The following is a 22,256-nucleotide window of genomic DNA, read 5'->3' on the forward strand; positions in this document are numbered from 1 at the left end:
CAAGAAACAGTAAGACCAGCAGCAACCCCATCTTGATTCAATCAGGGAAGCAGGGATCTCCAGGTATGGATACATTGCACAGCCCACATTCAACAGGGTGAATTGTAGATGGGAGGTTTGAAGTCATTTTCTTGGCTCAGTGCCCCTTAGGCCCTATCCAGTGCACTATTTTAAACAGTAACCTTAATATTAATTCATATGTCAGTGTCTGATCTATAACCGTATGCTTAACGCTGTATGGTGTAATGGAAGTGGAGGCTGTACGTGCTTTTATCAGTACTGTACAACAGCCCTGGGGACAGCCTCTAAGGCACTGCTGTGGTCCCAGGAGAGATCACTGAGATGCTACAGCACATTGGAAGCAAGAAAACACAGGTGAGAGGAGAAATGTAACCCACAGACAAAACCAGTGACAGGAAAGCTGAGGCCTGATGGCTGAAAAGCAGATTGAGAAGAAAGAAATCTGGCCCAAATCCAGCACCTGCTATTGAATATACAGGTCTCTCTCCACCTATCAGTCAGCCTGCTTGGCTTCTGTTATTTGATGGAGACACAAGTATCCTTTGGTGACAGGAGATGCTTCGCAGCACCAGATAGAGACTTGCTTGTGTATGTATGTGCACACACAGAAATATACAAACATTCATATATATTTATATTTAATGTGCAGCCCGTGTTTGAAATCTCACCTACATCCACATCAAGCCAATTTATGGGTAGATGATGGGAGGTCATAATTGGAATTAATTAATCCAGAGGGAAATCCCTTCCCGGGCAGCACTCAGTGAAAGGCAGTCTGGCAATATAAGGAGAATAAGCTGCACTTCTAAAGCTCCCTTTAGATATTCTTATCACTTCCAATATCCCCCGGGGTGGGAGCAGGTCCAATCCCCCACCCTGAGAGCCACCCATCTTTCTGCAGTGCAAAGAGGAGAAGATAAAGGTGTGGACCAGCACCTTGGATATGCTATTGATGTATCAAAATGTAGATAGAAAACATCCTCGTGGTCTGCTTCCCCTTATTTCTCTAACTGTTGTACCAAAAAGCTGTACCAATTGCCTTAACCATGGAGCAACCAGCTTTACACCACCCAGTGCGGCGACACTGCAGAAAATCAGCTTTTGCCCAAAGCTGTTACTAATCCAAGTAATTTGGTCAGATGAAAGTTGGAATGGATGTTTTTGAACTAGTTGAAATAAGAGTTTGCCCTGAAACTTTGGAAAGCAGAGGATAAAAGGAAAAACCATTCCATCAGAGAAGATAAAATTAGCTGTGGTCTAAATTTCACAGCAGCATCTCATGAGCCTTTGGTGCTCTTCAAATGTCCCACACGTATATTAGTTTTATACCCACTTGAGAATGAAGTCATTTTCACATAGGATTTTCAACGATTAATTATTCTTCTTTTGTTCTTATCTCCGTCCCTCCCTGAGCTTTCAGCTGTTTGGTTGCTCTGTGGCTCCAGTTTTCACTTTCCAAGAGAGGGCACTGTGGATGGGGACAAACCATGGTCAGTCACTGCAAGCTGAGCGTGTCACCGCGGTCGTGCTCCAACCCCAGCCTGCCCATGAACACAGCCACTGGCAGCCTATTCTTAAGAGCTTCCACCTGAAATACAGCGTTGGCAATGACAGACATGAGATTGGCTGCATTATTTCTAGAAACAACACATGCTGTACTTTGTAGAACGGTTTATATCATACTAAATCCATGAGGAAAGTCCATGATGCTATGAACGTTTCAGCAGTACTGACCCAACACCTTTGTATTTCTTAGTATGGCCTCTCTATATGTATTTTTATTTAGCTATGTAAGTAAATACATAAAATATATGTATTTTTATTTACTTATTTATTTGTTTGTTTAATGAGAAATCCCAGACAAAGCATCTGTCTGAATAGAAGGTCAGAGACGAGAGTGTATTTATAGGACTTAACAGCATTAAAAAAAAGCAGGAATTTTGGTTATAAACACACACTGTCAAAGAATCATAAGCATATTATATAGATATATGCAGAACAATCTGATGACCTGACCTGGCTCCTGTCAGACAAAACTGAGAGTACTACTGCTGTCAGTGGGACACAGATCCTAAACTAGCTCCAGCACATCAGGTTTGGAGACAAAGTTGTTCTGAATGTGGATCACAGAAAGCCAATAGCAGCTGCTTGCAGATGTAGAAAGCAGGGATCAGATTTGTTTGTGCATTCCGCACTGATTTCTTGGATGGTTTTTAGTATTTCATTGTTTTACTCGGCTTTATTGTGTTGTGTGTGGCTAGGCAGCCCCTTCCTCACATATGGGCACTGAGGGTTGCATAATCACAGAATCATGAAGGTTGGAAGGGACCTCTGGAGATCATCAAGTTCATCTCGCAGAAGATGAGCTGGCTCCCACCCTGGAGGTGCCAAAACCCTTCAGGAACTGTCTGCCCATCAGCTGGGGAGAGGGAAGGCCATCACTTGGCAGGTCTTGGTCAGCAGGATTGGGAGACGAAAAATGAATTCCCTAACAAAGGTTCATAGACAGCTCTGACATGTCTCAGGTTGAAGACTTGAGCCATTATCAGATTTCTTTCAATTAAGAATTCAGTATTTTAGCCATAAACGTTAAGTCTAGCGGTGACAATTTTTTTTGCCTAGAAAAATAAACATACCCAGCACTCATATCCTCACGACTGTGTGTGGGGCTGAGAGAGCATCTGCCACATTGATGTTGGCAAAAAGAGGAGATTTGGGAAGGAAATGCACCGGAGAAATTAAGCCCTTTAATACAGGTAATCAAGTGAAGTGAGTGAAAGGGCTTTCCCTCCCGAGAGCTCCTCGCCCTAGTGGAAGTGATTCTAGAGATGCTATTTTGAAAGCATGTCATATCCATTGTGTTTTGAAACATTTAATTATTTGTGACTCCCTTCAGCTTGGGAGCCCTTCTTCAGCGGTGCTGGGTGTGGTGAATGCTCTCACAATCATCTTTTAAACGGCACATGGGGTCTGCTGCTGCTGGTTGGGAATTGGTGGTGGATGGATGTTTGGGGTACGGTGCCTGAGGCTCAGCACAGGTTTGTGCTCGTGGTATTCAGTTCATGGCATTCGTTTAAGCCTTAATATACTGCAGCTTTATATATTCAGTCATCCTCATTCATTTGCATTTGCTTTGAAAATAGATGACTTTGGTGTTTGTAGTTTTGCGTGGGCTTTTACTGTAGAAAACAACCACAAATACTTACAGTAACCTGGAATGGTGAGACAGCTGTAGCTAAGGCATTATCAAACATCTCCTTAAACTAGATGGCTCATCATGCTGTGCATGTACAGTTAATATTCAGCTCAACCATCCCCAGCCATGCTCCAGGGGAGTCGGACTAGGTGACCTTTAACGATCCCTTTCAACTCAAACAATTCTGTGATTCTACAACCAATAAACCAAACTAGAAATCAGAAATGCTTCCTTCTTGACGGCTGGCCTTAATTCTAGAAATCAACCATTCTCAACTTCCAACTAAAACAAAAATGCACTTGCACTGAGCCGGGAAGCAGCCAGCCTTACATTTTGCCTTTGCACTCCAAAAAGTTACAATTATATGGCGGTTTTAACTGTTGATTTCCCTTCATGCACAAACGTTTCCCAACATTTCACTGCCATCAACTCTCAGCTCTCCGCAGAATGTGTGCAAACTGCCCTGCCTGGTCCCGGGGGCTGCAGAGAGCTGCTGACCTTTGGTAGCAGTGAGCGCAGTGGGCAGGTTGCCTTTCCTGGCAGCTGGGGTGATAATCCTCCTTGTCTCTGCTTAGTGATAGCTGATAAGTCTGGGTAGGAGTAGTTTGTGATGTTTATTTATCAACCAGGGCTCTTTGCACCAGCACTAAGTTACACTGAGTTGACTTTTTGGATGGGGAGGTTCAGTTTGTGTGGTTCCTATGTCACATCATTAATTTCTGCAGGCTTGCCCTCAGTAAGTATATGAGTAGACGTGATGCAGAGAAGCTTGAAAAGGTTCCATTACTTGCTTAAGAAAGAAGAAGCAAAAAATACCAAAAGTTAAACATTCCTGAAATACCTTCCTAAATGTGAAACTGTAGCCGTTGTTTTACTTCAGCCCAGTCAGGCTGTACCTGGCTTTCTCATGGGTGCTGAGCTGTGCTGCCGATTGCCAGGGCACATGGAGCACCAACAGCATTCCCACAGCTGTTGTGCACCTTTCCACATCCCAAGCATTGCAGCTTTGTGAGTTAAATTACCCCAAGCTCACTGAGGGGGAACCTCAAGCAGAGGCTGAGATTTCAAAGCCCTGTGCTCTGCTGGCTGTGCAGAGCTGCGTTATCCCAGGGATGCCCCTGGGAACAGCCTGTTTCCCACGGGTCCTGCTTTGAAGGGGTGCACTGAGCTCCTGCAATGGCCGTCAAAACCTCATCTGGGTCCACCCCTGCATGGTGCTTCTCAGGATCCTCTGGGACATTCTGGTTCCAGTGTGCTTTGATTCCTCCTGTAAACCAAGCATATAGACATGGGTTGTGTCCCACTGAGGTCAAAGCATCAGTGTGTTGGAGTGCTTCCCTGCGAGAAGGAGATGACACAGTGCTGTGCAGTGCTTCATAATGCACCTCAATTGAGGATGTGCACACACAGAGAACCATAAGGAAAGAAACAGCTCTGTCTTAGGGACATCCCATTCCCAGTGCAGGAGATCTGGGCTGCAGGTCTGGGAAGGGCACAGCACATAGGCTGTAAATGGGAAGTAGTCCTTCTTAAAGTCTGCCCCAGCCTCAGCACCGCTGTTCCAGCATGGGCAAAAATAAAGGGATTTCAGCTAAAACCTAGCCAAGAGCTTAGGTAAACTGCAACACAAAGTCGCGGCCAGATGGTTGCCATCCAGCAGAGGAATAATGGTGGAATTAAGGTTAATTTAACAGGCTTAAGTCTATAGGTGGTCTCAGCAGGCTGCAGTCCAGTAGCTGAAATCTCCACCCTTGATTTGCCCTGGGAGCATGCAAGCAGCACTTTGAAGCTTTCAGGAAGCACAGAGGCACTCAGTAACAAAACATAGTGCAGTGTGCTGCTGCATCTGAACTGATTTATGCATGGCCTGGCCTCACTGCAAGTTGAGGCTGTGCCTTGGCAGGGTCAGGTGAGTTTTCTTCTGTGGAGGTTGAAATAATTGTCATGTAAGTTATCACTGACATTGCTGACTGGTATATGAAGGCAATGGATGTTTGCTGCTTCTACAGGCTGGAGGAGCTGAGGTGGGGACGCATGGTCCATTCTGCAGCCCTGCCCACTGCTGTCATCCGGTGACGGGATGACCTCTGGGGTCAGAATTATAGGATCACAAAATGGTTTGGGTTCAAAGGGACCTTAAAGCTCATCCAGATCCAACCCCTGCTGTGGACTGGGACACCTCTCACCAGATCAGTCTGCCCAGGGCCCCATCCAGCCTGGCCTTGAGCACCTCCAGGAATGGGATATCTACAACTTCTCTGGGATGTCTTCTGTCCCACAGGACAGAGACCAGCTTCAGAGCCCTCAGTTAATTAAAACCCTCAAACCTAAAGCTGAACCCAAGTAAATGTTAGCTGTGCCAGAGACAGTTGGATTGTGCCACGGGTGTGCAAGGAGGCTGCAGAGCTCTGCTTTTGGGTGGAGGTTGCTGGTGGAGGAAGGCAGAAAACTTCTGAGAAGTTCTAAGCTTTTAGGAAGGACATCTATGTCAGTGGATTCGGAAACCTTATCTATTGCTACGTATAAGACTAGATAAAAATTTCCAGTGGGTTTTCCTTTTATCAGAGTTATTTCCTGGGCTGGAGTCCCAGCCTGTCCCTCACCAGACATGTTGTTGCTTTAAAATTATGACTTCCTTAGAGTAATGATGACTTGCTAGTTTATGCTGAACTCGAGGGAATAGCATTCCTTTCCACTGCTCCAATCCTGAGGATAGAACAGAGATCTGGGAAAGGAAGGTCACAGCTGGTAGCAGCAGGGCTGGTGATGCCTTTGTGACTGACAAGGTTCAAATATAGCTCTGGGATGCACCAAACTCAACCCAAACTGGGGTCCCTTTGGACTGATGCACCTTGCACTGCTCTCCAGCACCAAGAATTCCGGGTGAGCAATGATGTTCATCCAACAACCCAAAACAGTGCACTCAGCCCATCTGACCCCTCAGTCGCTCACCCTGCAGACCTTCCCAGCTGTCCCCAGCAAAGAGTTGGCCCTAGCCTGGTCCATGCCAACAAGCAACCATGCAGCAGTCATAAGACTCCAACACAGCTGTGGCCATCAGGGTAAGCCTCCTCAAATGCAGCAGAGAATAAAAAATATTTTTTCTTCATATTTTCTCTCATTTGGTTGAGGCTTCAAGCCGTGTATGTGTTGTTCCTGATTTCTCTCTCCTTGCTTCTTTTGCATCCTTTTTGCATCTGGTCAGGATTTGACTCCAAGGGCTGAATACGGCCTTTTGTTTGCTTGTTGCTAAAGCACCTTACTTCTCATTAACAGAGTGATTTAATTAACATTAGGCAGAATCCATGCAGCTTTGTTCCTTTAGGGGGTAAGCAGAGGAGAGCAGGAAAGGCAAGCAGGTAACATCCTCTTCTGGCACTAATTCTCCAGGGCACAGCCCTGACTTCCAAAGGCATCTCCTGGCTGCCTTCTCGAGGCACTTTGAACCTAAGGAAGAAATTAAAAACCAGGGTGCAAAGGAAGTGTGCATTTTGAGAGAATGGTTGGCTTGGCCTGACTGATGGCTTCCCTAAGCATGGGGAAGTTTCTGAGAGGCTGTAAGCAACTTCTGAGCAGTTCAGAGAATTCAGGAAAATAAACTGAGTGTTTTTTCAGCTGGAGATGATGCATACAATGTCATCCTCGTATTGTTCCGAGGAAAGAGCTGCAGATTTTAAGTGAATGGATCCAGGAGGTGTTAATGAACTCTAGACATACGCTTTCTCAGTGCGGTCTCCGCTGAGACCCAGGTACGATGGCTGTATTCTAAACCACAGCAGGCACTCTGCATTTGCATTGCGTTCCCAACATTGCTTTCTTTAGGCGTGGGTTTGCCAGAGGAAGTATTTTCAGTTCTGCAGGCACAGAACAAAGGAGGGGACAGAGGTCGGGGCAGCTTATTAATACGTTGCTACTGATTATTGTTGTAGGAGGGGGGGAAAGCATGCATCCCTTTCCCCCACCAGCACAAAAATCTACCACCCTTAGTATGTTCAATTAATACAAAGAGCTGTCTGGTAGAGTTTTGGCACCGCCAAAAGTGCAAACAAGCCAAATCAGGCAAGAGATTACACATTTTTGGCATTCTGGCATTAGCTGAAATAGTTTCAGCTTTGTCTTTGGTGGTGGTCTTAAAGCAAGAGGAATGTGAGTGTGGAATTTGTAACTAGCTCCGGAATACCCTGGTGTGAATTTCTTCCTTTATAAGAGAGCGCTCAATTCCACCTATTAACATGTCGGGCTATCTCGCTAAAAGTGAAGTTACGCCGATTAGTTACACTGCAGAAGCTGAAGCATGTACATCTGCTTGAATCTGGCGTTTAATAGCAGGAGCAGCAGCTAACTTTGCTCACAGAACATTTCACTTCAAGCATCTCCACTACAGCTGGTTGGGTTTCTTGGTTTTGTTTTGTTTTGTTTTGTTTTTTTAATTCATTTCTATTTGATTTTAAATAAGCAGAATTCAGATTGTTTATTTTCCCCTCAGACAACAAGAATTTCACCTCCTTTCTCACCAGAACGAACTCTCCTACTCTGAATATAAAAGTGTTTACGAACAGAGCCGGAAAGGTAAATTCTTCAACTTTCTCTAGCAGGGGCTGGCACAGAATGAAGTTCCCGTTATTGATTAAGCCCAGGTGGTCTGCTCACACAGCAAACAGATATTTTACAAAGCTTTATTACGCTTCATTAGGATTCACTCCTTTAGAAGATTTCTAATTATATTGTCTAATAAAACTAAACCTTCGAAGCGATTTGCATATTATATGAAGAAATCTCATACAACAAACTCACAATGGATTCAATTAACATAATAGCTAATTATATATCCCATCAGCCTTTCGAGTGGCTCAGCATTCATGTTGCTCCTGTTTTAGCCTAGAGCAAAGGAGGTTTGAACGTTCGCTTCTAAATATTGACTTTTAACTAATATCGAAAATGATTGGAACTCTTTTGTGGATGAAAAGACAATGATTAAACTACAGGAAACATTTTAGAAGACTTACTTTAAAAGTCTAGGAAACAATTTCTATTTCCACGTCAAGCTTCCCCTGTTACCCACCCCACGCCTGGCTGTACCCTTACAAAATGACCAGATATGGCGAATTGTTCTGACAAACGGCCTATGGACAGCTTGGTTATCTGGAAACTGCCCACTTCCTGCAGTTACATTTTGTGTATTTGTCCCTGTACTTTGTAAAGCGATTGTATCCTCAGCCAGTCGCGGTATCTATCAGGGAAGAAATTTAGGGCTAGATTAACAGAGACACAGTAATGAACAGACGTTTGGGCACCCTATAATTGACTGTTATTATGGTGTCGTCACAGCGCTCTGTAATTAATTCTCTTGTTTTGTTTCAAAGTCGGATGAGATATTCTAGAAAAGCAAAACTGGATGCCAAAGTTTCCTCAGACCTCAGGAAAAGGCCGGCAGAAACAAAGCCTGCTTTTTTCTTTTTCTTTTTTTTTTTCTCTCCCTCTCTTTCTTTAAAGATTTCAGATGCGCCGAAGGTTCTTCCAGTTTCGAAATGCCCAGTGGAAAAAGCAGGGACATAAAGATCCAATTTTGCCACTCAGTAGAAAACTGACAATAAAATTGCCTCCCTGTCCAGCTCCTCACCAAACGTAATGAGAAATCTGCTTGGCGTCATATTTCTATCTTTACAAAAGATAGCAGATAAAGTTTGTTGCAGAGTAAATGGTTTTCTCCCATTACAATGATGGCTGCCTTTTCATTCATATTTTAATGAGGTTAGTATCTCTGAGACAGCTTTTTCGGGGTGGAGGCCCATGTCTCCGGTACAATTACAATAGGAGTTGCTTTATTGACAAGTACTATTCAAAATCTTCACAGTATAGAAAGAAAGGCTTTAGTTTTCCACCACTTGTCCAAATACTTATTCCTCTCTTACTATTAAAACACTTTCAGAAAGAGCACTCTTGGCTGTGTAGAGCCCCGCACGGCCAGGCAGAGCACAGCTCAGCCCCAATGTCTTTCAATCCCAACTGCGTTTATTTCTGCAGAAAATCACAAGGCAAAGCCCAACAAACAGCCAGCAGAAATCAGGAGGTTGCATTGGCAGTGGGTTTACAAGGAGTGCACTGACAGAATAACAGCCACTAATGATTGGAGTCTGCTTCCCAGCAAGCAGGGAGAGAGAAAGTTTATTCAGGGATCCCACAGCCAACACAAACCTCAGCAAAGAGAAATGAAAAATGAGAAAATGCAACTGCTGGCAAGTCGTGCTCCAAGTTTTTATTAGCCCCGTTGTGTACGCTATCACTACAACACTTTTCATTATGGCAGCACAGGATGCATCCCAAACCTAAATATGAGGGTAAATGCAAGATGAGCTCTGCCTGAGCCCTATCATGTAGCAGTCGGTGCAAAAACTTCCTCCTGCCCCCAAAAGGAAGCACACATTCCTCCAGCACTTCTATAAATACACACTATGAGGGCTCATTCATTTCTACTTTTTTAGACATTTGAAGCCTTTTTCAAAGGGCTTGGCACTTCACTTCCCTGCGCACGGCATTGTGCACACCCTGTGTTTGGGTATGTGTGGGACTTGTCAAGAGTGGATGGGAAGCCAGAGAAGGGCTGAGGTCTGTGCCGCACACCTGAATATCGCTTGGAACACCAACATGGAAAACCCTTTATTTTCCAGGAGTTAAAGGGTGAAACTCTTCTTCCTATGGTACAGTGTTTCTCTATGTGTAAAGAACTGAGTGTACTAAAAGTGCCTTCCCCCCTCAGCTCACTTAAGTTACTGTTGCTGCAGCAGCTTAGAAGGGGGATTAAATTTAGTGCAACGCATTGCTACAGCAATCAGATTGCAAAAAAAAAAAAAAAAAAGAAAAAAAAGAAAAAAATCCCTCCCGGAGCAACACTGACCTCAATAGAAGTGATGCCAGGGCTGAAATTAGATTGTGAGGTTGAGTCTCACCTTCTGTCGTAAGGGCTGCACAACCTTCCTTCTGTGTTTGCCGGGGCTCTCACCTGCTAAACTCACACCCGTTGGGGTGGCAGCCCAATCCATCCCCACTGCAGCCGGACGGCGCTGCGTGCTTCACAGCACAACTCAGAGCACAGCTCCCACCCGCAGCACCCAGCCCTCCTCAGCTGGGGGATGTGGTGTTTTCCTGCACAAAGTGTTTGCATCCCAGAGGATGAAACAGACTTTTAATAGCAAAATGTGGTTTGTGGGATCCTTACTGGAAAATAGGTTACGCTGCCCTACAAATGGATTTGGGAGTGAAAGACTGAAAAGTTCTTTATTTTATTTGTTTCCTTTTCTTTCCCTATTTTTTTCCTTCTTTTCTTTTCTTCTTGTCTCCATTTTCCTTTTCTTTTTCTCTCTGTTTTTCTCTTTTTCTTTTTATTTTTCTTCTTCCTTTTCCTTCCTTCCCTCCTACTTCCCTTCCTACCTTCTTTTTTTTCCTCCTTTTTCCTCAAAATCATTGAATCATAAATATTATTCTCTTTCTCTCGCTCTTTTCCTTTTATCCTTTTATCTTCTTTTCTTTTTGCTGTTTTTTTCTATCCTTCCCTTTCTTTCTTTCTTTCTTTCTTTCTTTCTTTCTTTCTTTCTTTCTTTCTTTCTTTCTTTCTTTCTTTCTTTCTTTCTTTCTTTCTTTCTTTCTTTCTTTCTTTCTTTCTTTCTTTCTTTCTTTCTTTCTTTCTTTCTTTCTTTCTTTCTTTCTTTCTTTCTTTCTTTCTTTCTTTCTTTCTTTCTTTCTTTCTTTCTTTCTTTCTTTTCTCTTTACTTCTTTCCTTCCTTCCTTCTTTCCTTCTTGCCTTCCTGCCTTCCTGCTTTCCCTCCTCTCTTAATCTCTTTCTCTCTTCCCATTACTCTCATCCCTTTCTTCCTTCCTTCCTTCCTCCTTCCTTCCTTCTTTCATCCTTTCCTTCCTTCTTTCCTTTTTTTTCCCTTTCTCTTTCATTTTTTCATCTTTTTTTCCTCTTTTTTTTCCCCCTTTTTGTTTCTTTTCCTTTTCTTTCCCTCCCCCCCCCCCCCCCCCAACTTTTATTTGCTTCACAGCCTTTTTTTTTTCTCTTTTCCCAGCTCTCCTAAGAAGCCGCCTCCACATCTCGAATGGGACGGGGGGGAGAGAGGGGTTTCATAATGCTTCAAGAAGAAGACGAAGGGATGGGGGGGGGGGGAGGGGGGGGTGGAAGAGGGAATGAAAAAACCCTAAGCTTTAATTTTAATTCTCCTGCCTTTATTTATCTGATTTGTGGCCAGATGGTGGTGAAGCAAGGAAACCCTTTGTGCCCACGAAGCACACATGTGAAAGTGCTTCTGTAATGTAATCATTGAGACCGGAAGGGTTCATACTGTGTCTGAAAAGAGACAATGGAGCCGGGATATATCAACATCGCCGAAATCGAGTTCATTCGCGATGCAGGCCCTTTGACTGCGGTTGTCATGAAAACTTCCTGCTTTGATCAGCAGAGGGTGGCGAGGGGGCCGGGCGCGCCGTGCACTTGGCGGCCGGTCCGCCCCCTCCGCGGGGCACCCGGAGCTCGGCGCTCCGCACCTTGACCGGCGGCACCGGGCGGGTCGGGCCGGGGCGGCTCCGGTACCGGGGGCGGGCGCCGCTCTTTGACCCTCGGGTTGATCGGGGAGCCCGATTTTGTCGGGAAAGCCGGATCCGCGCCGGGATGCGGACAAAGACACGGAGCAGCTGTTCGGGAATAAAGCTGAAATAGTAGAACCTGGGAGAGAAGTAAGCTTGGGGGAGCTATTATTTTCTCCGCAAAACCCTCGGGAGGTATTAAACAGCTGCATCCAAACGACGGAGCGACCCAAAGGCCGGGATCCCACCGCCTCGCCGTCGAGCAGCGGGCGCGTGGCTCAGCGCACGGCCGCAGGTGGAGCAGCCCCGGCCCCGCAGCCCCTCGCCAATGATGGGTGTAATGTAACGTGGTTGCCGCGGGGCACAACGCCGGGACGCGGGGAGCTGGGTCTGGCTGTCGGTGACGTCTGGCTGGCTGGGTGCTGGCTGTAGGGTTTGGGGGATGGAAGGAAGGGGGTAAAAATCACTCTTTGCCTCCACTAGGTTCCTCTGCAAAGTGCACCGTAGCAGAGCGGTTGGGAGCTCTGTGCTGGACAGAGGACGGATGGCCGCGAGCGGAGCCTCCCACCGGCGAGCATTGCCAGAATAAGAGAAAAAACCTGGGCAGCCTTAAAACACTCAAAAGTGTAATGTGATGCTTCCAAACCTTTGCAGCCTGCGGTAAGCCGAGGGAAGCAATAAGTAACCTTTGCTTTAAAGTGAAAACTGTGCGGTGGTGGTAACATCCCGATGGAGCCCGTGTGGATTGGGCATTGTTTGGAATTCTTGCCATATTTTAACCTCTGCCGTGTTGGCTGCTCGCAGGAACAAGCTGAGAGCTCCGAGATAACACTGCGTTTTGTCAGATGCTTTATAACGTTGTTTAGAGACCTGCTCGGATCTATTTAGTGCTTCATAAATATGAATAAAGCGTTTACAAAAGGCACGTCACCGCAGAAGTAACCGTGGATTATGCCAGCTGCTCGCAGTTTACACGTTACTAATTTCCTAAACTGTTCTGAACTACATTTTACCAGGGGCATTTTTACCCACGATTAAATACAACTCAGCGCTGCCCAGCAAATATCTCTGTTGATTTATGTATAGGAAATTGGGGAATCAGCATTGGCCCAAACCCTAAATTACTGCTGAGGCAGTTTCAAATATTTATGGACCTGTTATGGGAGGAGAGAGGAATGTCATGTGTTGTTTTTTTTTCCTAAGGCCTCGCTGTGCGCAGACTGATTTTCTCAGCCATTTCTGCCCCGGGTGCGGGGTGCCCTGCAGCCCCACTAGCACAGATGGCTTTGTGATGGGATTGCTGTGCTGTTGGCTGCAGGACGGTGCGGGATGCGGCCCTGGGTTGGTGTGGGCTCAGCCACGGTAGTGCGGCCGCAATCCCGCTGCCCTCCAGCCCGGAGTGCTTTTGTTTGTCCTGGAAAAATGCAGCGCGGTCCCACAGGGCCTTGTGTTTGTGCTGGGCATTAATTCTGCATGGCCCATTTTATTTTACCCTGTTGTTTTGTGTTGTTGATTTTGGGTTGTTTTGTTGTGGCTTTTTTTTTGCTGGGTTCCCTTATTGAACACACATTGCCTTCCTCAGGGGTCCCCAAAAGGAGCTGTGCCGCTCCCTGAGCATCCCCCAGCCCGGCGTGGTGTTGGGATACAGGCAGCGGCCTCAGCGGGTGCAGGGCTGTGCTGGGAGCAGCCACCATTTCCACTGCAAATGTGAACAGGGGGTGCCCAGCTGGGTGGAAGGGACCCCTGCATGTATTGTGCTGGTCGTGAGGTCCCATTGAAGTGATGCTCTGCAAGCTGTTGGGCTCCTCTCTCTCCTCCCCCCACCTCCCCCCCCCCAAAAAAAAAGAAGAAAAGAAAGGAAAAAACACACACACAGCAAACACAACCCCAGTGTGAGCATCCTCCTTTTCTCCTTGCAGGGCGAAAGTCTGCTCGAGGAGCCTGAAGACGCACCATCCCCACTTATCGCCCCAGAGGCAGACTATCTAGCTGACAAGCTGTGCGATGAAAAACCAGGTACTGTGTCTGATGTAACATGTGCTCTCTCTGCAGCGTGGCTTCTTCTTTTTTTTTTTTTTTTTTCCAAACCCAGCGTACTGCTTTGGTGCAGCAAAGCGCTCTGGAGGAGTTCTGTTGTGAATAAGCAATGACAACGACACGACTTTTAAGAAACGGCCCTTTCTGAAGGTTTAACCGCCGTTCTCAATTCTTTTCGTGCATATTAATGGAGTGTAATTTTAGCATCGCCGTGTGTTTTACCTCCCGTTGCTCCCTGTGTGTCTGTGCCGTCGTTGCAAAGTCAGGAATGAAAGCAGCAGAGGGCTGGGGGTGATCCTCCTGGTTTGTAGAGTTGTGAGCAGAGGAGCACAGTGGTGCAGACTCACACTCAGCACTGCTCTGCCTGAGCTGTAGGGAGAATGGGTTCAGAAATGGCTGCAAAATGCAGCATCCAGATGAGCAAGGCCTCTTTTAAATGCTGGCAGACTGGGAGAGTGCTGTCAGAAATTAATTTCAGCTCCTTACAATGCTTCTCTCATTCCACTGTTTGTTGCCCTTGGCTTTAGTCTTTCCTTGTGGTTTTGTTCGTAACTTTTACATTCAGTCCTCAATCTGGAAGCACGTCGCTTAAGCTACTAAAAGTGCTTTCAGGCTATAAATGAAGTTGCATTACTCTTTCTCAACATGATGCCTTTAGTGATAGAATATTCACGGATGTATTGATCCCAGAATCAATTCCTGTAAATATTGGTGTGTGTTTTGGGGGGTTTAAGGGCTGCGATAATTGTTGGTGATATGATAAATGTGGCCCACAAATGAGCTCCAAGACGGCACTCATAGAAATCAGTTGGAGCACTTTGAATCACCAGAGCATTTGTAGTGCTTATTGGAACAGCGTAGCCCAGAGTGCTGGAAAGCTCTTCAAGGACACTGAGATACCATTGGAATCTGCACATATCTGTAGAAAATACACTTTTCAGGACAGTTTTCATGTTTTAAAAACAACTCTCATTTGTCCTGTGTGTCCTTATGGAACAGCTCCCTGCACGCCGAGCCACAGACACAAGGTCCAACATGGACGCACCATTCCTGGGAGCAAAACTTTGTAGGTGAAACACAGATGCGTGTGTGGCAGTGCTCACCATCTGTGGGTGAGCATTTTCTGAGAGCAGAGCAAGGTAGAGCCCCTCTCTCCCTTGAGCACATCGTTTCTGTTTTGGGGAACCACTTGCACTTTTGCGTCTTCGGTAACGCTACAAAAACGCTAGCTAAGGATGCGCACTAAATAATGATATCACAGATCACACTTTCTGAATATTTTGCTTTTTATTTTTTTTTCTTCCCAATTTATTTTTCATGGACATGCTGCTTGAAAGCATCTTTTCCCCTTTGATGTTCCATTTTGGTTTTAAAGTCTAGCTCCCTTCTGACCGTGCTCACACCATGGGACAGTAACTTCAGACTGCACTCGTACAAGCAGCTCCATTCCTTCTCTGGGCCATGGGCACAGATGGATGCACAGCCATTGAGTTGTGCAAGCCCTCAGTGGTGCAATGCTTGCAGTACAGGAACAGCGAGACACCCAGGAAAAATAAACAAAGGCGAGAAATTAAATTTCCCTTCCCATGCCATCCCATTGCCCATTTACGAAATGCAGTATAGTGGAGGATAATCAGGCTCTAAAAAGTCAGAACCATCTTTTTAAACCAATACCTAGAGTGAAAATAGAAGTATTAAACTGTACGATAAGCAAGGCGGCAGGAGGGCTGTGTGCTCAGGAGCAGGGATACCTGGCGGAGCAGCAACGCCTGGCCAGGCTTTGCCAGGGAAAGCAAACTGGGGCTCTGGTGGCACTGGGAGTGGTGTTGGGCTGAGCGCCAGCACCAAGCTCCGCATCCACCACACAGCGTGCCCGGATCGCAGAGCACAATGAGAGCGCTGTTATTAAGCCTTATCTGCCTCACAATGGCAATTTTCATTAATACGTCCTATGAAAGCAATATCGTGCTCTTATCGCCCGGCTGTAAATTATTGGTTCCTTTGATTCAGAGCTCCGCACGCTCGGCCAGAATGCCATCTGAAACTTTTTTTTTGGCAAATTATCATACTGAGCGACGGGAATCATGGATAAAACCCCTCCACGGGCCAGTCACAGATTTTGATGCTGTGGATTTCACCATAATGCAAGGGGGGGGGGGGAGAAAAAAAGTCAGTGATGTATGGTGTATTCATTTCCTTGTGATGCTTTTAATTTGCTTTAAAAGGCTGCATAGGTTAGCATGGCTTATTTATGTGCCCATTGCGGAGTTATTAATATTGCCATCATCAAATCCTCTTTATGCCATGCGTTAGGAAAATAATGAGGGATGCAGTTTCCTTGGAAGTCGTATGCATGTATGAGGAGAAACCCTTATCCATAAGTCATGGCTAGCGCTTGTTTTATTCTAACATCCTCCCAGACCTTTCTGTAAGGCAGGCGTAGATGGATGCTTCGCGTTTCATTAAAAAGCAGCAAACTTCAATAAAGTCTTTAAAAAGATCAAATCGTTTGATATTTACAAGCAGGGATCCGTTTTCTGTCATGTATTCTTTGATCAGGCAAAAAGTCTGCGTGCCAGACAGGCATGCAGCACCTGCTGAGACACACCTTCAGATCCGCCGTGCTCCTTCCCAGCTCAGAAGCCAAAAAGTTCATTTTTGAGATGATTGCCTTTATTTCTCCCTGGGACGGAAAGCGTGAGGCCATTTGGACCAATGGAATAATTAAGCTTTATTTTCATCCTTCACCCCTTAGATTTCCATTGCTTATTTAAAATTAGGCTAAACGGTATTCCTGGTGCTGTACTGGCTCTGAGCGCCTCTGTCCGTGGTGGCTGCAAGCCCTGCCCGGCCATGGGGCCAACCTATATGAGGCCAAGCACCAACAAAGCCTTGTGCTGATGTGCAGGCCATGACCAACTGATTTACACGTGGAAAATAATTTAATATTGCATTGCTCAGGAGTGCTGAAAGAATCATAGAATCATAAGATTGTCGAACAGGTTGAGTTGGAAGGGGTCTTAAAGCTGTTACAGCAACACCAGCACTTCTGCTACTTCTTTATTTTTTATTACTATTATTTTTTACTACATTCACATCTATAAAAATGTGTTGTTGGACTAAAGTTTTCCAGTCCCCACTTTATCCAACAAGTGACAAGCCATGTATTTCTTTATGTAGCTGTTTGGAAAGTTTGAATATGATTTGGGCACCCAAGGCTGGGTTATACAAAAGTGAAACAAAACGCTCTCATTCAGCCTCAAGGAAATATAGAAGTCTCTTTCTGCACAATTATCACCCAAACTATTGTGTTTTTGCAAAGTGATACTTTCTAGGAGGCTCATTCCCAGCAAGAACCACTCTCCTGGAGAGCTTAACAAAGCTCACAGCTACATCAATTAAAAGCAGCTAAAATGTCTGCTGTGTGTATGTGCAGAATATTAAACTGCCATTAAACCAGTCACCATTTACCTTAATGCCATCCGCATGATTATGGAAAAGAAAAGAAGTGTATGGGTGTGAAGCTGTGATTTAGAGGGGCCAAAGAACTCTGAAATTACACATTTTGTCACATTTTTCTCACTGTGCTGCTCAGAATGAGAGCAGTTCATAGGAAGATTATGCTAGGGAGACCCCTATCCTGCAATAGGAGCTGGTTGAGACGGTTCTGGGGAGTGCTACCAAGGTCTAAAGGCTCCATGTTGGCAGCTCTTATGAAACAACTGGGCTGAATGGCTTCTTGTTTGAAAATCCCAAGTTTTATTTTAAAAGATAGATCTTAAGCATAGCAACATGATGGGAAAACGACACAGAAGCTTGAATGTGAGCCCTAACCTGAGCCACATGGGAGAGATGCGGGGTGCTTTGTGTGTTTGTGAGCAAGGATATACGTTTCCACAGTCACAACGTTCCTTTGGCCAAGTCAAGGGGCAGTATCAGTGGGGTTGGGAACCCCTCGGTGGCTCCTCGGCCACATTCTGGTGGTGGTACTGTGGCACTGTGCAGCTCTGGGCTTACTTTGTAGGTTTTTAAGAGTTTTGCAAAAAAAAAAAAAGACCCCTTCACGTGGGGTTATGGTTATGGTTATAGCAGGTTATGGTCAGTACCCCTTAGTGAAGAGTCGAACTCCAAAATATTCCATACATTTGAGCAAAGGGGTTGAAAATGGATTGATTTACTTCTAAATTTCAAACATTTTGCCTTGCTCTATTTCATAGGGTATGCTTAGAAAATCCTGACTCGATGTCGGAGTGTCATGGCTACGCCTCACATTCAGCACTGATTTACTGGGCAAAAGCATTTTTACGCATTTTTATTTTTACCTGAACACTTGCAGTGATGTTGTTGCTCCCAGAAGAAAACTTGTGCTTTTCTAATTAGCAAACGTATATTTTTGTTAACAGACCATAGCTTGGTGCTGCTGCTTGGGACACTGCTAAATCAGATATAACTCTTCCTTCCATAGGTGCCCACGTACCTGCTGCTCACCCAGGGCCCAGAAGGGATCAGCTGCTCATTTTGCAGAGCAAAGTAAGATGGCAACAACATTTGTTTTCCTATGTAACCACTTATTGTTTTTTTGCTGTAAAACCTTCTGTACTTTCTACTTTTGCCTATAAATGTGCATGCGTTTCCCTGTCTTATTTTTGTCATTCTAAGCAATGTTCTATTAAAATCTTTTGAGTGAAAACTGCAGAGTTTTGATGAGAATGTGAAGTTTAACAGGGAATTCCCCATCGGCCTTATTTCTGCGGTCAGGGGATTTTTAACCCTAAGTTATTTGTCTCAGTTGTGTCAATTTTTACAATACCTGATTGAAGCAGAACCAGAGCCCCTAGATCTGAAGCCTAGTTTCAGTAAACCTCTTATTTCCTTGAGTTCGTTGCTTTCTTTAAGCAGACGATCACTTTGTGTATACTTCTGTCCCAGAAAAGAGTTTATAGCTGAGAGCTGCTAATTATATATTGCTGCTGTGGAGATGGGTATGGGAAACTTTCCAAATATTTAGCCTTTTAAAGATGAGGTAACTTAAAGGCATGTGTGTAGTTTCCTTTAAACAAGCCATTCCTTTACAATTTCCATATCAAAGTACTACCAAACCCAATACAAGCGTTCAGTGAACCTGACCAGGACTGGAATAATAACTTGTTAAAATTAGAGCTCTCTGCTGAAGAAATGTAAAAAAAAAAAAAAAAAAAAAAAAAAAAAAAAAAAAAAAAGAGAGAGAGGGAAAAAATAAAAGAAAGAAAGAGAAAATATTCCCAAAAGCTGTTCTGCCTTTTCATCACTGGGGTGGGTTTTTTTTTGGTCCCAAATATTTATTAATCAGGATAAAACATGAGTTCACAAATCCTTGCAGAGCTGTGGCTCAATTTGGAGTGTATCTGCGTCCGCAGAAGGCGAAATGTAAGATTAAGGGCTGCAGGCTCTGTAAAAACTCCGTTTGAAAAGACTTAAACTTCTGAGTCGGGGCTCGGATGTAGTGAGGAACGGTCCTGCAAAGCAGTGTGGTGGGCTGGGAAAAATGTTCAGAGGAAAAGTAAGATTGTAACCAAAATATTTTTTCTGAATTGGTTTATGTCACATTTCCTGCAGATTTAGTAACCAATGAAGAATGTAAAACAACGGGCTGTGCTATAGAATAGCACAGTTTAAAATCTCTTGATGTATGCCACACATTGGAAATTTTATATATAGCATTTCACAACGTCTATAGAATTAAATTTTCAAGCAAGAACACCGCCCTCAATCTGCATGAATAGTTACATCTTCAGCAAGCAAAACTGATTTAGAGCATCCCTATGTTTGTCACACAAGGACTTGTTGGCCATTGCTGTATACGCCTAAAAGGACTCTAAAAATTTTCCGCAACGTGGATTATTTCTGTCTCTTTCTACACACTGACCAGTTTTGCAAAATACTTCAACTAACTGTAGGCTGAGAACCACGGGGCACTATGCCATGCTAAGTGGGAACACCTTCTGTGTCTTCACACTTACTCTGAAACAAATCATCTTTCATGTGTATGTGAACGCTGACTTTAAAAGTAGCTTTAAATATTTTAACTCCTGCCACAGTATGGGGCTGGTATGCCTGATTTACACCGAGGTGGGGGCTTCACTACTGTCATTAAGTTCACCCCAAAGGAGAAAACCTAAAACTTCGTTTGACTCCATTTAAATCCCAGGAGCAGGAAAATCTTTCTGATGCACGCTTTCATGTAAAACTAAATTGAAAGCTTTGGATTCCACTCTGTGGCATCTGTTGATTTTGCGAGTGGATAGAACAGACAGATTTGACCTAAAGTTTGTTTATAAAAACATATGCAATGAGACCGCGTAAGAGAAATGCAGGTGCTGGGAATCCACAAAGAGATTGCAAAGCCGAGCTTAATGTTGTAATCACCTTATTTTTAATTACACGTTTTCTCCAAATTTAAAAATATTTCTCCTCTGCCCTGTATTATCTTTTTACTGTTCAACGTGAAAGACTCATAGAAGCAACAAAGACAATTGATTATCCAGGAGAACAGCATCATGAGAGCAACCAAGCATTATCCAGCAATCAAAACGAACAAACCAGGACAGCAATACAGAGTAATTGTGGACTTTTTTTTTCTTTTCATTTTTCTTCTTTTTTTTCTTTTCCTTTTTTTCCCTCTTACTTTCTTCCTTTGTTTCTCATTTATTGTGTTCCTTCTTAGTTTTGTTTTTCTATTTAGATGCTCTCTGTACTGACTGGTAAATTGTTTCAGACAGATGTGTTGGAGCTTTTTTATCTGTCTTTTTAAATTCTAGTTCTGTCTTTATATTTTACTAGACGTGCCCTCACAATTTATCACAGTCATGGTACAAAAAGAGCTCCTGAGCACCTGGCTGTGTTCTTTCGCTGAGCACCCAGTCCCTTGGTGCCATGCTGAGTGCACACATCCAAGTGTTGGAGATACTGTGGGTTGAGTGTTTCTATAATATGCAGGGTAATGTTTGGGTTGTTTCATTATTGCCTCATTGAAATGAATACTGAGGAATACATTTTATTAGGTCCTTTGTGAAGGTTCAGTGAGAAGTGAGTGTCTCAAAGAAGATTCATGCACGTTGCGTTCTGTGAATTAGCAGAATGGGTAAACAATGCAGTGATGTGACACGGTATGATACAATACGCTACAAGATACAAACTGCTTGGGATCCCATCTATCATGATCTTTATACACCCTCAGCATCCTCCAAGAGCTGAGCACTTCGGATCTATATGGAAGTACAAGAAGCATGCCCCGACTCCTGCCCCACTCTTTGCTCCCCTGTTTGTCTCACTTTGCTCTGATGAGCTCAGAGAATGGCAGAGAGGCACCAAAGGCACAGTCTAGCCTTTTATCAATACAGCAGCAATGTAAGGTTGTTTGTAAGACGGCAGGGATAGACTCTTGCCCAGTGTGTTGACTCAGTATCGAGCTGTTGTTCTTGACTTGGGGAGACAAGGGGTCCCCGTTCATGATGGCTGTTAATTCATTTTGTTTAAAATACTTTATTTCCCCCTTTGTGCCAAATATGCCAAGCAAATGGTACTTTCCTGACACTAGATTTCATTTGAAATTGGTCCGATGTTGAATGAGTTGGGGCCACGGAGGAGCAGCAAGTGGATGAAGCAAGACCCTGAAAGGAAAAGGCCAACACTTTATTCACTGCAGTAAACACTAAACCCAGGTTTAATGCTAACTGGTTGTATTTTCTGTTTGTGTTTGCCTTCGTGGTCTGACATTTGCTCATGCTGTGATAGCTTCATCAAAATACATCTTTTAGAAAAAGCATATTGCTTGTCACTGTTTCATTGACACAAAGAACAATCATGTTAGAATATTATGAACAAAACATTGACTTGTATGGTATTCCTAACGCATATTAAGTTTACTCAAAATGATGAGAGCCAGATACGCCTTTAATGAAACACTATTAATGGCTCTTCCAGCGGGAATGGTGAGGAATACCTTGTAATTACAGCATACACATCCATGTACGGCATACTTTGTTATGGAGGCTTAAGTAGGTAATTGGCATTGCGGTTCTGGAGTTGTGCACTATCCCACATGATGTCAGCCTCTGCACACTGCCCATGCTTGTAGTGCTGGCAGTGGGGATGAGCTCTGGGTCTTGGGGAAACCCATGCCTTCTGGGGATGGGGATGGAAGCAGGGAGTATCAGTGATGCTCTTGCTGTGCACCACGGGCATGATGTACATCTAACCCCAGTATATCGAGGGATTTCCGAGGCTGCATACCAAGTATGAAAAGGAAGAAAGGTCTCAGTAAGCAAAGAGCACAACAGGTTTGCAAGTAAGCATAAGGTGGAGTTGCTACACTGACGCTTTCCACACAGACATTCATGTGCTGCAGCAGTGCGTAGTGCTGTCGGAGCATTGATTAACAGCA

General features: G+C 44.5%; 1 long non-coding RNA gene across 2 annotated transcripts; it reads left to right on the forward strand.

The window, feature by feature from the left end:
* The first annotated feature begins 11,756 nt into the window (after positions 1 to 11,756).
* LOC107308728 (uncharacterized) lies at positions 11,757 to 21,637 on the forward strand. 2 transcript variants are annotated; one of them, XR_001552883.3, is made up of 5 exons: positions 11,757 to 12,092; positions 12,281 to 12,457; positions 13,717 to 13,813; positions 18,300 to 18,364; positions 19,430 to 21,637. It is a non-coding gene; the product is annotated as an uncharacterized LOC107308728 (long non-coding RNA). The 2 variants fall into 2 exon arrangements; XR_014943173.1 differs by lacking the exon at positions 19,430 to 21,637 and having other exon boundaries at positions 18,300 to 18,521.
* Positions 21,638 to 22,256: the final 619 nt, after the last annotated feature.

Source organism: Coturnix japonica, chromosome 2 (assembly GCF_054131305.1).
Source record: "Coturnix japonica strain WE chromosome 2, WE-NBRP24, whole genome shotgun sequence".
Lineage (NCBI taxonomy): Eukaryota > Metazoa > Chordata > Aves > Galliformes > Phasianidae > Coturnix > Coturnix japonica.